Raw genomic sequence first — 13,359 nt, forward strand, 5'->3', positions numbered from 1 at the left:
GTGAGAGAGAGAGAGGAAAGCATTGAGACACTCAGCCACGGGAGAGAGATGAGAGAGGAAAGCAGTGAGATACTCAGCCACGGGAGAGAGAGGAAAGCAGTGAGACACTCAGCCACGGGAGAGAGTGAGAGAGAGAGGAAAGCAGTGAGACACTCAGCCACGGGAGAGAGTGAGAGAGAGAGGAAAGCAGTGAGATAGCCACGGGAGAGAGAGAGAGGAAAGCAGTGAGACACTCAGCCACGGGAGAGAGATGAGAGAGTTATAGAGATAGGCATGGGTAAACAGAGAGAGAGAGAGAGAGAGAGAGAGAGAGAGAGAGAGAGAGAGAGAGAGTGAGAGAGAGAGGAAAGCAGTGAGACACTCAGCCACGGGAGAGAGTGAGAGAGAAAGGAAAGCAGTGAGACACTCAGCCACGGGAGAGAGTGAGAGAGAAAGGAAAGCAGTGAGATACTCAGCCAAGGGAGAGAGTGAGAGAGAGAGGAAAGCAGTGAGATAGCCACGGGAGAGAGAGAGAGGAAAGCAGTGAGACACTCAGCCACGGGAGAGAGATGAGAGAGTTATAGAGATAGGCATGGGTAAACAGAGAGAGAGAGAGAGAGAGAGAGAGAGAGAGAGAGAGAGAGAAGAGAGAGAGAGAGAGAAAGAAAGAGAGAGAGAGAGAGAGAGAGAGAGCGATAGACACAAGGAGAGAGAGGGAAAAAGAGGAGTCCATGCCAAAAAGGTACTCTGGTCTATAAATACAGAGTGAAACACTCACAACATCAATAACAGCCCTGTCAACATCCTAACGTTCTCTATCGTTGGCCCAGGGATCGTATCGGATTGGTCGGTCTCATGGGGCGAGGTCTCCCTGACGTGCTGTATTGGTCTGTTTACCGGAGTGATCTGCCAGTCTGTGCCTCCATCCCTCTTTCTCTCTCTTCCTTCCATCCCCCTCTCGTCTCCTCCTCCTACTCCCCTGTCTTCCACTCCACTCTCCCGACTGTCTGTGCCCCCATCCTTCTCTCTCCATCTCTCCATCCTTTCATGTCCCTCTTGTCCTCCTCTCCTGTCTTCCCCTCTCCTCCTCAAGAGGTTATTTATAGAATGACTCCGGATGCATCTCTCCTCCTCTCCTCTCCTCCGCTGCTTTAGGCCCGCGCTGGATTCCATCTTGGGCAAGGATTCTCTCTTCTTTTTTTCATTTCATTCCTCCCTTTCTGTCTGTGTCTGTCTCCTGTTTTCTCAATGGGTTGATGGGTTCAAGAGACACTGCACCTTTTACATTTCTCCCTTCCCTTTTTCACTCTCTCTTCCCTATAAGCTCCTCTTTATTCTATTTCTCTCTCGCTCTCTCTCTCTCTCTCTCTCTCTCAATTAAATTCAATTCAAAGGGCTTTATTGGCATGGGAAACATATGTTAACATTGCCAAAGCAAGTGAAGTAGATAATAAACAAAAGTGAAAAAAATAATACAAATGAACAGTAAATATTACACTCAAAGAAGTTCCAGATGAGATGTGCAAATAGTTAAATTACAAAAGGGAAAATAAATAAACATAAATATGGGTTGTATTTACAAGGGTGTTTGTTCTTCACTGGTTGCCCTGGTTGGCAACAGGTCACAAATCTTGCTGCTGTGATGGCACACTGTGGCATTTCACCCAGTAGATATGGGAGTTTATCAAAATTGGGTTTATTTTCAAATTCTTTGTGGATCTGTGTAATCTGAGGGAAATTTGTCTCTCTAATATGGTCATACATTTGGCAGGAGGTTAGGAAGTGCAGCTCAGTTTCCACCTCATTTTGTGGGCAGTGTGCACATAGCCTGTCTTCTCTTGAGAGCCAGGTCTACCTACAGTGGCCTTTCTCAATAGCAAGGCTATGCTCACTGAGTCTGTACATAGTCAAAAGCTTTCCTTAATTTTGTGTCAGTCACAGTGGTTAGGTATTCTGCCACTGTGTACTCTCTGTTTCGTGCCAAATAGCATTCTGCTCTGTTTTTTGTTAATTCTTTCCAATGTGTCAAGTAATTATCTTTTTGTTGTCTCATGATTTGGTCGGATCTAAATGTTTTGCTGTAATTGGGCTCTGTGGTGTCTGTTTGTGTTTGTGAACAGAGCCCCATGACCAGCTTGCTTAGGGGACTCTTCTCCAGGTTAATCTCTCTGTAGGTGATGGCTTTATTATGGAAGGTTTGGGAATCGCTTCATTTTAGGTGGTTGTAGAATTTCAATGGCTTTTTTCAGGATTTTCATAATTAGCGGGTATCGGCCTAATTCTGCCCTGCGTGTATCATTCTGTGTTTTACGTTGTACACAAGGGATATTTTTGCAGAATTCTGCATGCATCAATTTGTTGTTTGTTCCATTTCGTGAAGTCTTGTTTGGTGAGCGGACTCCAGACCTCACAACCATAAAGGGCAATGGGTTCTATAACGGATTCAAGTATTTTTAGCCAGATCCTAAGTGGTATGCCACATTTTCTGTTCCTTTTGATGGCATAGAAGGCCCTTCTTGCCTTGTCTCTAAGATCTTTCACAGCTTTGTGGAAGTTACCTGTGGCGCTGATGTTTACACCGAGGTATTCTCGCTCTCGTTTTAACTTTCACACATCCAGCCACACCCCTATTCCTCAAAAGCAGTCTGTATCAATTACATCATCAATTACATCAGCTTGATCTCTAATGACTGTTTCCATGGCGAGGTCAAAGGTCAGGGAGGTCAGCGGTGCATCTAGTCCATTGCTCACGGAGAGAGAGAGAGAGAGAGAGAGAGAGAGAGAGAGAGAGAGAGAGAGAGAGAGAGAGAGTCTGTTTTCTCATCCTGTCAGACTGAGGAAGCCTGCTAGGTATTAGTCTGGTGAATCAGCTGATGGGACTGAAATAGTACCCACCCCCTTCTCCTCTTCCTCCTCCTCCTCACACACACACACAAAGATGCTAACACACACACACATTACACACACATATTTACACGCACAAACCAACACACACACACCACCCCCTTCTTCCGGCAGCGCTAATGAATAACTCTCCATGGATAAATGGAGCGAGAGAGAGAGAGAAGGAGAGAGGGAGGGAGAAACAGAAGGAGAGAGAGAAAGAGAGAGAGGGATTGAGAAGGAGAGAGGGAGGGAGAAACAGAAGGAGAGAGAGAAAGAGAGAGAGGGAGAGAAGGAGAGAGGGAGGGAGAAACAGAAGGAGAGAGAGAGAAGGAGAGAGGGAGAGAGAAACAGAAGGAGAGAGAGAAAGAGAGAGTGATTGAGAAGGAGAGAGAGAGAGAGAGAGAGAGAGAGAGAGAAGGAGAGAGGGAGGGAGAAACAGAAGGAGAGAGAGAAAGAGAGAGAGGGAGAGAAGGAGAGAGGGAGGGAGAAACAGAAGGAGAGAGAGAAAGAGAGAGAGGGAGAGAAGGAGAGAGGGAGGGAGAAACAGAAGGAGAGAGAGAAAGAGAGAGAGAGAGAGAAGGAGAGAGGGAGAGAGAAACAGAAGGAGAGAGAGAAAGAGAGAGAGGGAGAGAAGGAGAGAGGGAGGGAGAAACAGAAGGAGAGAGAGAAAGAGAGAGAGGGATTGAGAAGGAGAGAGAGAGAGAGAGAGAGAGAGAGAGAGAGAGAGAGAGAGAGAGAGAGAGAGAAGAAGGAGAGAGGGAGGGAGAAACAGAAGGAGAAAGAGAAAGAGAGAGAGAGGGAGAAGGAGAGAGGGAGGGAGAAACAGAAGGAGAGAGAGAAAGAGAGGGAGAGAAGGAGAGAGGGAGAGACCGAAACAGAAGGAGAGAGAGAAAGAGAGAGAGAGAGAGAAGGAGAGAGGGAGGGAGAAACAGAAGGAGAGAGAGAAAGAGAGAGAGGGAGAGAAGGAGAGAGGGAGGGAGAAACAGAAGGAGAGAGAGAAAGAGAGAGAGAGAGAAGGAGAGAGGGAGAGAGAAACAGAGGAGAGAGAGAAAGAGAGAGAGGGAGAGAAGGAGAGAGGGAGGGAGAAACAGAAGGAGAGAGTGAAAGAGAGAGAGGGATTGAGAAGGAGAGAGAGAGAGAGAGAGAGAGAGAAGGAGAGAGGGAGGGAGAAACAGAAGGAGAGAGAGAAAGAGAGAGAGAGGGAGAAGGAGAGAGGCAGGGAGAAACAGAAGGAGAGAGAGAAAGAGAGAGAGGGAGAGAAGGAGAGAGGGAGGGAGAAACAGAAGGAGAGAGAGAAAGAGAGAGAGAGAGAGAGAGAAGGAGAGAGGGAGAGAGAAACAGAAGGAGAGAGAGAAAGAGAGAGAGGGAGAGAAGGAGAGAGGGAGGGAGAAACAGAAGGAGAGAGAGAGAGAGAGGGATTGAGAAGGAGCGAGAGAGAGAGAGAGAGAGAGAGAGAATGAGAGAGGGAGGGAGAAACAGAAGGAGAGAGAGAAAGAGAGAGAGGGATTGAGAAGGAGAGAGAGAGAGAGAGAGAGAAGGAGAGAGGGAGGGAGAAACAGAAGGAGAGAGAGAAAGAGAGAGAGGGATTGAGAAGGAGAGAGAGAGAGAGAGAGAGAGAGAAGGAGAGAGGGAGGGAGAAACAGAAGGAGAGAGAGAGAGAGAAGGATAGAGGGAGGGAGAAACAGAAGGAGAGAGAGAGAGAGAAGGAGAGAGGGAGGGAGAAACAGAAGGAGAGAGAGAAAGAGAGAGAGGGATTGAGAAGGAGAGAGAGAGAGAGAGAGAGAGAGAGAAGGAGAGAGGGAGGGAGAAACAGAAGGAGAGAGAGAAAGAGAGAGAGGGATTGAGAAGGAGAGAGAGATAGAGATAGAGAGAAAAACAGAAGGAGAGAGGGAGAGACCGAAGGAGAGAGCGAGAGAGAGAGAGAGAGGGAGAGACAGAAGGTGACAGAGAGAGGGACAAAAGGAGAGAGGGACTCCTTCTACATGGTGAGCTGAATATAGAAGGCCCCCGTCGCAAACACAGCCGTGAGTATGTGTGCGTGTGTATGCTTGTGAGTGTGTATGTGTGTGTCAGGGCTATCCCACATCTGGACTGTAGGTCCTCCTCTATGGCTAGCCTGCTGGAGATGATAATCCACTTCCATTGTCCTAGACAGAGGCCAGCCAGTCCACTACAGTTAGCTGCCTCTCATAATCCACTATGACAGCCTCTGTCCAATAGCTGTGTGTGTGTGTGTGTGTGTGTGTGTGTGTGTGTGTGTGTGTGTGTGTGTGTGTGTGTGTGTGTGTGTGTGTGTGTGTGTGTGTGTGTGTGTGTGTGTGTGTCTGTGTGTAGTAGCTCCCTTTGTGCCTACTCCAAGGCTGGCATAATGGGGGCAACACCATGCTTCCTGCACTCAGCATCCCTCCCTCAGAAATCCTCCCAGGAGAGACAGGCATGTGACATGTGATGAGTTTGACTTCCTGGATAGGATGTACAGGCCATGAACGATCAATGCTGTAATCTTTTCCCCTCTGGAAGGGTGTTTGGAATGCTGTAATGTATTTCTCTCTGGAAGGGTGTTTGGAATGCTGTAATGTATTTCTCTCTGGAAGGGTGTTTGGAATGCTGTAATGTATTTCTCTCTGGAAGGGTGTTTGGAATGCTGTAATGTATTTCTCTCTGGAAGGGTGTTTGGAATGCTGTAATGTATTTCTCTCTGGAAGGGTGTTTGGAATGCTGTAATGTATTTCTCTCTGGAAGGGTGTTTGGAATGCTGTAATGTATTTCTCTCTGGAAGGGTGTTTGGAATGCTGTAATGTATTTCTCTCTGGAAGGGTGTTTGGAATGCTGTAATGTATTTCTCTCTGGAAGGGTGTTTGGAATGCTGTAATGTATTTCTCTCTGGAAGGGTGTTTGGAATGCTGTAATGTATTTCTCTCTGGAAGGGTGTTTGGAATGCTGTAATGTATTTCTCTCTGGAAGGGTGTTTGGAATGCTGTAATGTATTTCTCTCTGGAAGGGTGTTTGGAATGCTGTAATGTATTTCTCTCTGGAGTGTTCAACAAGAGGGAGTTCAAAAGGAAGGACGTTGGCAGGTTTAGTCATCAGTAGCAAACCCAGAACTATGTAGACTGAATAGTCTTTTGAGAGTTTTTAAAGGTGAGCCTAGAAAAAAGAGATGGTTGGAGGTTTGAGAGAGAGAGATAAAGCGAGAGAGAGAGAGAGATAAAGCGAGAGAGAGAGAGAGATAAAGCGAGAGAGAGAGAGAGTGTCACGTTCTGACCTTTATTTCCTTTGTTTTGTATTTATTTAGTATGGTCAGGGCGTGAGTTGGGTGGGCAGTCTATGTTTGTTTTTCTATGTTTTGGGGTATTTCTATGTTTCGGCCTAGTATGGTTCTCAATCAGAGGCAGGTGTCATTAGTTGTCTCTGATTGAGAATCATACTTAGGTAGCCTGGGTTTCACTGTGTGTTTGTGGGTGATTGTTCCTGTCTCTGTGTTTTGCACCAGATAGGGCTGTTTTGGGTTTTCACGTTTCTTGTTTTTGTTAGTTTGTTCATGTGAAGTGATTTATTAAAACATGAATCAAAATAACCACGCTGCGCTTTGGTCCGCCTCTCCGTCAATGGAAGAAATCCCTTACAGAGAGTGACCTGTTGCCCCAAGAAAATGGCAGCCAGTGAAGCACAAACACCATTGTAAATACAACCATTATTTATGTTTATTTAACTATTTACACATAATATGACATTTGCAATGTCTTTATTCTTTTGGAACTTTTTTGAGTGTGATGTTTACTGTTCATTTTATTGTTTATTTCACTTTGGTTGAAAAAAGGTGATATCTAGTTCACTTGCTTTGGCAATGTTAACATATGTTTGCACGCCAATAAAGCCCTTTGAATTGAATTGAGACAGAGGTACAGAGAAAGATAGCCTGAAGTTTTAGATCTAGAGAGACACATTGAGAGAGAGAGAGAGTTGATGAAGTGATGATGTTGAATAAATGAGTGTGTGTGATGGCGCTGCCAGCCTGGTGTCAGAGGAGAGAGATACCAGGATGTAGCAGGGAGGAAGTCTGTGCCAGTACTTAGAGGACCAGACTGTCTCTCTGTCTCCGATGTGTGTGTGCGAGTGAATGTGTCTGTCCCCGGTGTGCCAATGGTGCCATCAAAATCAAATCAAATCAAATTTTATTGGTCACATACACGTTAGCAGATGTTATTGCGGGCGATGCGAAATGCTTGTGCTTCTAGCTCCGACAGTGCAGTAATATCTAACAAATTACTGAACATATACCTAAATACACACAAATCTAAGTAGGAATGAATTAGGACTATATATATATATGGACGAGCGATGTCAGAGTTGAACAGACTAGGATACAGTAGAATAGTATATAAAACAGCAAATACACATGAGATGAGTAATGCCAGATATCTAAACATTATTAAATTGAATAGTGTGCCATTCCTTAAAGTGGCCAGTGATTTCTAGTCTATGCCTATAGGCAGCAGCCTCTAATGTGCTAGTGATGGCTGTTTAACAGTCTGATGGCCTTGAGATAGAAGCTGTTTTTCAGTCTCTCGGTCCCAGCTTTGATATACCTGTACTGATCTCTCCTTCTGGATGATAGCGGGGTGAACAGGCAGTGGCTCAGGTGGTTGATGTCCTTGATGATCTTTTTGGACTTCTTGTGACATCGGGTGCTGTAGGTGTTCTGGAGGGCAGGTAGTTTGCCCCTGGTAATGTGTTGGGCAGACCGCACCACCCTCTGGAGAGCCTTGCAGTTGCGGGTGGTGCAGTTGCGGGTGGTGCAGTTGCCGTACCAGGCGGTGATACATCTCCTTTGTTTTGTAGACGTTCAGTGAGAAGATGTTTTCCAAGCACCACATTCCCAGATCCCTCACCTCCTCCCTGTAGGCTGTCTCGTCATAGTTGGTAATCAAATCAAATCAAATGTATTTATATAGCCCTTCGTACATCAGCTGATATCTCAAAGTGCTGTACAGAAACCCAGCCTAAAACCCCAAACAGCAAGCAATGCAGGTGTAGAAGCACGGTGGCTAGAAAAAACTCCCTAGAAAGGCCAAAACCTAGGAAGAAACCTAGAGAGGAACCAGGCTATGTGGGGTGGCCAGTCCTCTTCTGGCTGTGCCGGGTGGAGATTATAACAGAACATGGCCAAGATGTTCAAATGTTCATAAATGACCAGCATGGTCGAATAATAATAAGGCAGAACAGTTGAAACTGGAGCAGCAGCACAGTCAGGTGGAAGTTGAAACTGGAACAGCAGCATGGCCAGGTGGACTGGGGACAGCAAGGAGTCATCATGTCAGGTGGTCCTGGGGCATGGTCCTAGGGCTCAGGTCCTCCGAGAGAGAGAAAGAAAGAGAGAATTAGAGAACGCACACTTAGATTCACACAGGACACCGAATAGGACAGGAGAAGTACTCCAGATATAACAAACTGACCCCAGCCCCGACACATAAACTACTGCAGCATAAATACTGGAGGCTGAGACAGGAGGGGTCAGGAGACACTGTGGCCCCATCCGAGGACACCCCCGGACAGGGCCAAACAGGAAGGATATAACCCCACCCACTTTGCCAAAGCACAGCCCCCACACCACTAGAGGGATATCTTCAAACACCAACTTACCATCCTGAGACAAGGCTGAGTATAGCCCACAAAGATCTCCGCCACGGCACAACCCAAGGGGGGGCGCCAACCCAGAAAGGATGGCCACAAGCCTACTACTGTTGTGTCGTCTGCAAACTTGATGATTGAGATGCATGCAGTCATGGGTGAACAGGGAGTATAGGAGGGGGCTGTTCATGCACCCTTGTGGGGCCCTAGTGTTGAGGATCAGTGGGGTGGAGGTGATATTTTCTACCTTCACCACCTGGGGGCGGCCCATCAGGAATTCCAGGACCCAGTTGCACAGGGCGGGGTTCAGACCCATATGCTGCCCACCCAGAATGCTCTGGGGCAAAGGGACCCCCAGCCAACACCAGAACCGTATCAGGCTACAAGGGGCTGCTTCCCAATACCACACCCTTTTCCAGAATTGTAAACTTGCACACTCTCTGTGATGGATGTAAAATAATTTGATTGGTGAAAGCATTGACTGGGGGAGTTTTCACCATTGTTAAGTGAAGTCCATGTGAGAAAGTGTGCAAGTGCACACTTCCGGATAAGGGTGGATAATAGGGATGCAGACGTTGTTTCTGAACCAAACTCCTGTCCTCCATTCTCCCCATCACAGCGACCATATTGCACGGCCCCTCTCCTGCCCTGCTCACCATGTCTCCTTGTCCTCCTTTCCCTTGGCCAGGCTGTGTTCACTCCACTGTGTGTTCATGGGAGATGTGTCATAGACACCATTCCTGGCATTCAAAGCTGTTCACAAATACTGCTGCATGCTTCAGAAACAATTAAATTTATTTATGGTTCATACTCAAATAGTACTTTTCTTCAATTAGTTCGGTGCTTCAGGGGAGCATTTCTAAACAGAGTCTGGGTGGTTTGGTTTGGAATTGTCAAATCCCATTTTGATATAACTTCAGTGTTTATTATGTAATGTTCATTTCCCCCTGACAGATAAAAGTACATCTGTTTTTCCCCTAAATTTACCCAGACGCTAACCCCTGCCTTTTAGAGAAAGATCCATCCCCTAGTCAGATAAAGCCAAGTTGTTATCTACTGTCCTCTCTAAGAACACTAACAGCTGGTTCTCTGACACACCATGACACCAGGGTGTTAACGCGGGCAGTTTTTCCATGACTACAGGCCGTGCACTCTCTGTTTCTGACAGCTGTTCCCATGGCGCCGGTTGTTGCCTCAGGCGCTGGACTTCGATTGGTCTGACAGATTCCACTCTAGGGTCAGTCAATTCAGTGCCACCGCCGACCAATGACATCGCTCGCTTCGCATTACTTCTTACTTTGTGTTATACATAGAGAGCACCATTGACTTGAGCATCACCACCTGTAGATTTGTCTCCATGTGAAATGATGACAATAACGGATCATATTTCATATATCACAGATGCAGAATTGGTATGAGGATATCAGAGAGTTTCGATTCCATTGATGCTTTGATGTAGGGCCTCAAGATTACAATATGTTGAGAACAACCTTCAAACAGTCCTTCACACAGCTTTTTAACTTAAAAATAGCTTGCTACATTAAGAAATGTACAACGCAAACTGTTCTGAAACACATTCATGTGTAGTCTCTCATATCATTCAAACTTGATGACCTTTGGATTCTTAACCTTGAAGAGTGACTTTGTGGTGGTCATAGCAGCCTTATGTAGCATCAACATCACCTTGAGGGTGGTCATAACAGCCTTATGTAGCATCAACATCAACTTGAAGCTGTTCATAGCAGCCTTATGTAGCAGCGACATCACCTTGAAGGTGGTTATAACAGCCTTATCTAGCATCAACATCAACTTGAAGCTGTTCATAGCAGCCTTATGTAGCAGCGACATCAATTTGAAGGTGGTTATAACAGCCTTATGTAGCAGCAACATCAACTTGAAGCTGTTCATAGCAGCCTTATGTAGCAGCGAAATCACCTTGAAGATGGTTATAACAGCCTTATGTAGCAGCGACATCACCTTGAAGGTGGTTATAACAGCCTTATGTAGCATCAACATCACCTATAAGGGTTGTCATAACAGCCTTATGTAGCATCAACATCAACTTGAAGCTGTTCATAGCAGCCTTATGTAGCAGCGACATCACCTTGAAGGTGGTTATAACAGCCTTATCTAGCATCAACATCAACTTGAAGCTGTTCATAGCAGCCTTATGTAGCAGCGACATCAATTTGAAGGTGGTTATAACAGCCTTATGTAGCAGCAACATCAACTTGAAGCTGTTCATAGCAGCCTTATGTAGCAGCGACATCACCTTGAAGGTGGTTATAACAGCCTTATGTAGCATCAACATCACCTATAAGGGTTGTCATAACAGCCTTATGTAGCATCAACATCAACTTGAAGCTGTTCATAGCAGCCTTATGTAGCAGCGACATCACCTTGAAGGTGGTTATAACAGCCTTATCTAGCATCAACATCAACTTGAAGCTATTCATAGCAGCCTTATGTAGCAGTGACATCAATTTGAAGGTGGTTATAACAGCCTTATGTAGCAGCAACATCAACTTGAAGCTGTTCATAGCAGCCTTATGTAGCAGCGAAATCACCTTGAAGGTGGTTATAACAGCCTTATGTAGCAGCGACATCATATTGAAGGTGGTTATAACAGCCTTATGTAGCAACGACATCACCTTGAAGATGGTTATAACAGCCTTATGTAGCAGCGACATCACCTTGAAGGTGGTTATAACAGCCTTATGTAGCAGCGACATCACCTTGAAGATGGTTATAACAGCCTTATGTAGCAGCAACATCACCTTGAAGGTGGTTATAACAGCCTTATGTAGCAGCGAAGTCACCTTGAAGGTGATTATAACAGCCTTATATAGCAGCAGCATCATCTATGAGGGTGGTTATAACAGCCTTATATAGCATCAACATCACCTATGAGGGTGGTCATAACAGCCTTATGTAGCAGCGATGTCACCTTGAAGGTGGTTATAACAGCCTTAGGTACATGTTCACGTCATGGCATAATCTCTGTGGTATCACCTGGCCAAATGTGTGTGTATTGTCAGTTCTCTGGCCTAGATCCAGTCTTGGGTAACGTCATTGTCACCTTGACATTCACGTCATGGCTTAATCTCAATGTGTGACGTCACCTGGCAAGCCAAGATCGTCCCAAGTCATTTCCCTGTTCCAGCTCCCCTGGACCGCAGTCTGCTATATCTCTGCTATATCTCTGCTATATCTCTCTCTCTCTCTCTCTCTCTCTCTCTCTCTCTCTCTCTCTCGTTCTCTCTTCTCTCTCTCTCTCTCTCTCTCTCTCTCTCTCTCTCTTGTTCTCTCTCTCTCTCTCTCTCTCTCTCTCTCTCTCTCTCTCTCTCTCTCTCTCTCTCTCTCTCTCTCTCTCTCTCTCTCTCTCTCTCTCTCTCTCTCTCTCTGTCTCTCTCTCTCTTCTCACTCTCACTCACTCACTCACTCACTCACTCACTCACTCACTCACTCACTCACTCACTCACTCACTCACTCACTCACTCACTCACTAATATACAAAAGTGAAATAAACAATAAAAATTAACAGTAAACATTACACAAACATAAGTTTCAAAACAATAAAGACATTACAAATGTCATATTACGTATATATAGAGTGTTGCAACGATGTACAAATGGTTAAGGGTACACAAGGGAAAATAAATAAGCATAAATATGGGTTGTATTGACCACTGTGACAGTCCCAAACTTAAGGAAAGCTTTGACTATGTACAGACTCAGTGAGCATAGCCTTGCTATTGAGAAAGACCGCCGTAGGCAGACATGGCCCTCAAGAGATAAATTGATAACTTGACCTGATAACTTAATTCTGCCACTGTGTACTCTCTGTTTAGGGCCAAATAGCATTCTAGTTTGCTCTGTGTTTTTGTTCATTCTTTCCAATGTGTCAAGTAATTATCTTTTTGTTTTCTCATGATTTGGTCGGGTCTAATTGTGCTGCTGTCCTCTCTCTCTGTCTCTCTGTCTCTCTGTCTCTCTGTCTCTCTCTCTCTCTCTCTCTCTCTCTCTCTCGCACGCACGCACGCACGCACGCACGCACACACACACACACACACACACACACACACACACACACACACACACACACACACACACACACACACACACACACACACACACAGTAATTAAATAGACTGGCTGGATCCTGTATATGAGTGAAATCATATGCTAATGTCCTTTGACAATAATGTTGGGGAGGGAAATGCGTGAAGCGTTTTCAGTTTTCACATGGACTCATTTGCATTTCACAAATGGGTTATTTTGGTTCCTGGGAAAGCAGAGGCCGAGAGAGGGGGAAGGAGTGAAGAGTCTCGACTTTGAGTTTTTTATGGTGTGGTTTATTCACAGCTAGGTACATTCCTTTCATCTGTTGTTTTAATTGGTTCCTGACTGTTTCCCTGCAAACTGAATTAATGCAGTCATCCACACTTTCAGAACATGTTATTGAAACAAGTGGTTGTTGGTAGCAAGCATAACTAAATCTAACCTATTCAACATCATTATTATCTGTCCAGCAGTGAAAAACTGTGCTTATGGTCATTGCATATTTCCATTTTCTATCCAACTTTTTTTCTCCCTAATTTCTCTTAATGTCAACTTTCTCTCTCTCTCTCTCTCTCTCTCTCTCTCTCTCTCTCTCTCTCTCTCACTCACTCACTCACTCACTCACTCACTCACTCACTCACTCACTCACTCACTCACTCACTCACTCACTCACTCACTCACTCACTCACTCACTCTCTCTCGCTCTCTCTCACGCTCTCTCTCTCTGTCTCTCCCTCTTTCTATTTCTCTCTCAATTCAATTTAAGAGCATTATACACTTACAAAAGTTCAAAAGAATAAA

General features: G+C 45.3%; 1 protein-coding gene across 7 annotated transcripts in view; it reads left to right on the top strand.

Annotated features, from left to right (window-relative positions):
• Positions 1-13,359, top strand: part of LOC115142417 (regulating synaptic membrane exocytosis protein 1-like) — a 92,215-nt gene that overhangs the window by 18,984 nt on the left and 59,872 nt on the right. The window lies entirely within an intron of this gene.

Source organism: Oncorhynchus nerka, linkage group LG15 (genome assembly GCF_034236695.1).
Source record: "Oncorhynchus nerka isolate Pitt River linkage group LG15, Oner_Uvic_2.0, whole genome shotgun sequence".
Lineage (NCBI taxonomy): Eukaryota > Metazoa > Chordata > Actinopteri > Salmoniformes > Salmonidae > Oncorhynchus > Oncorhynchus nerka.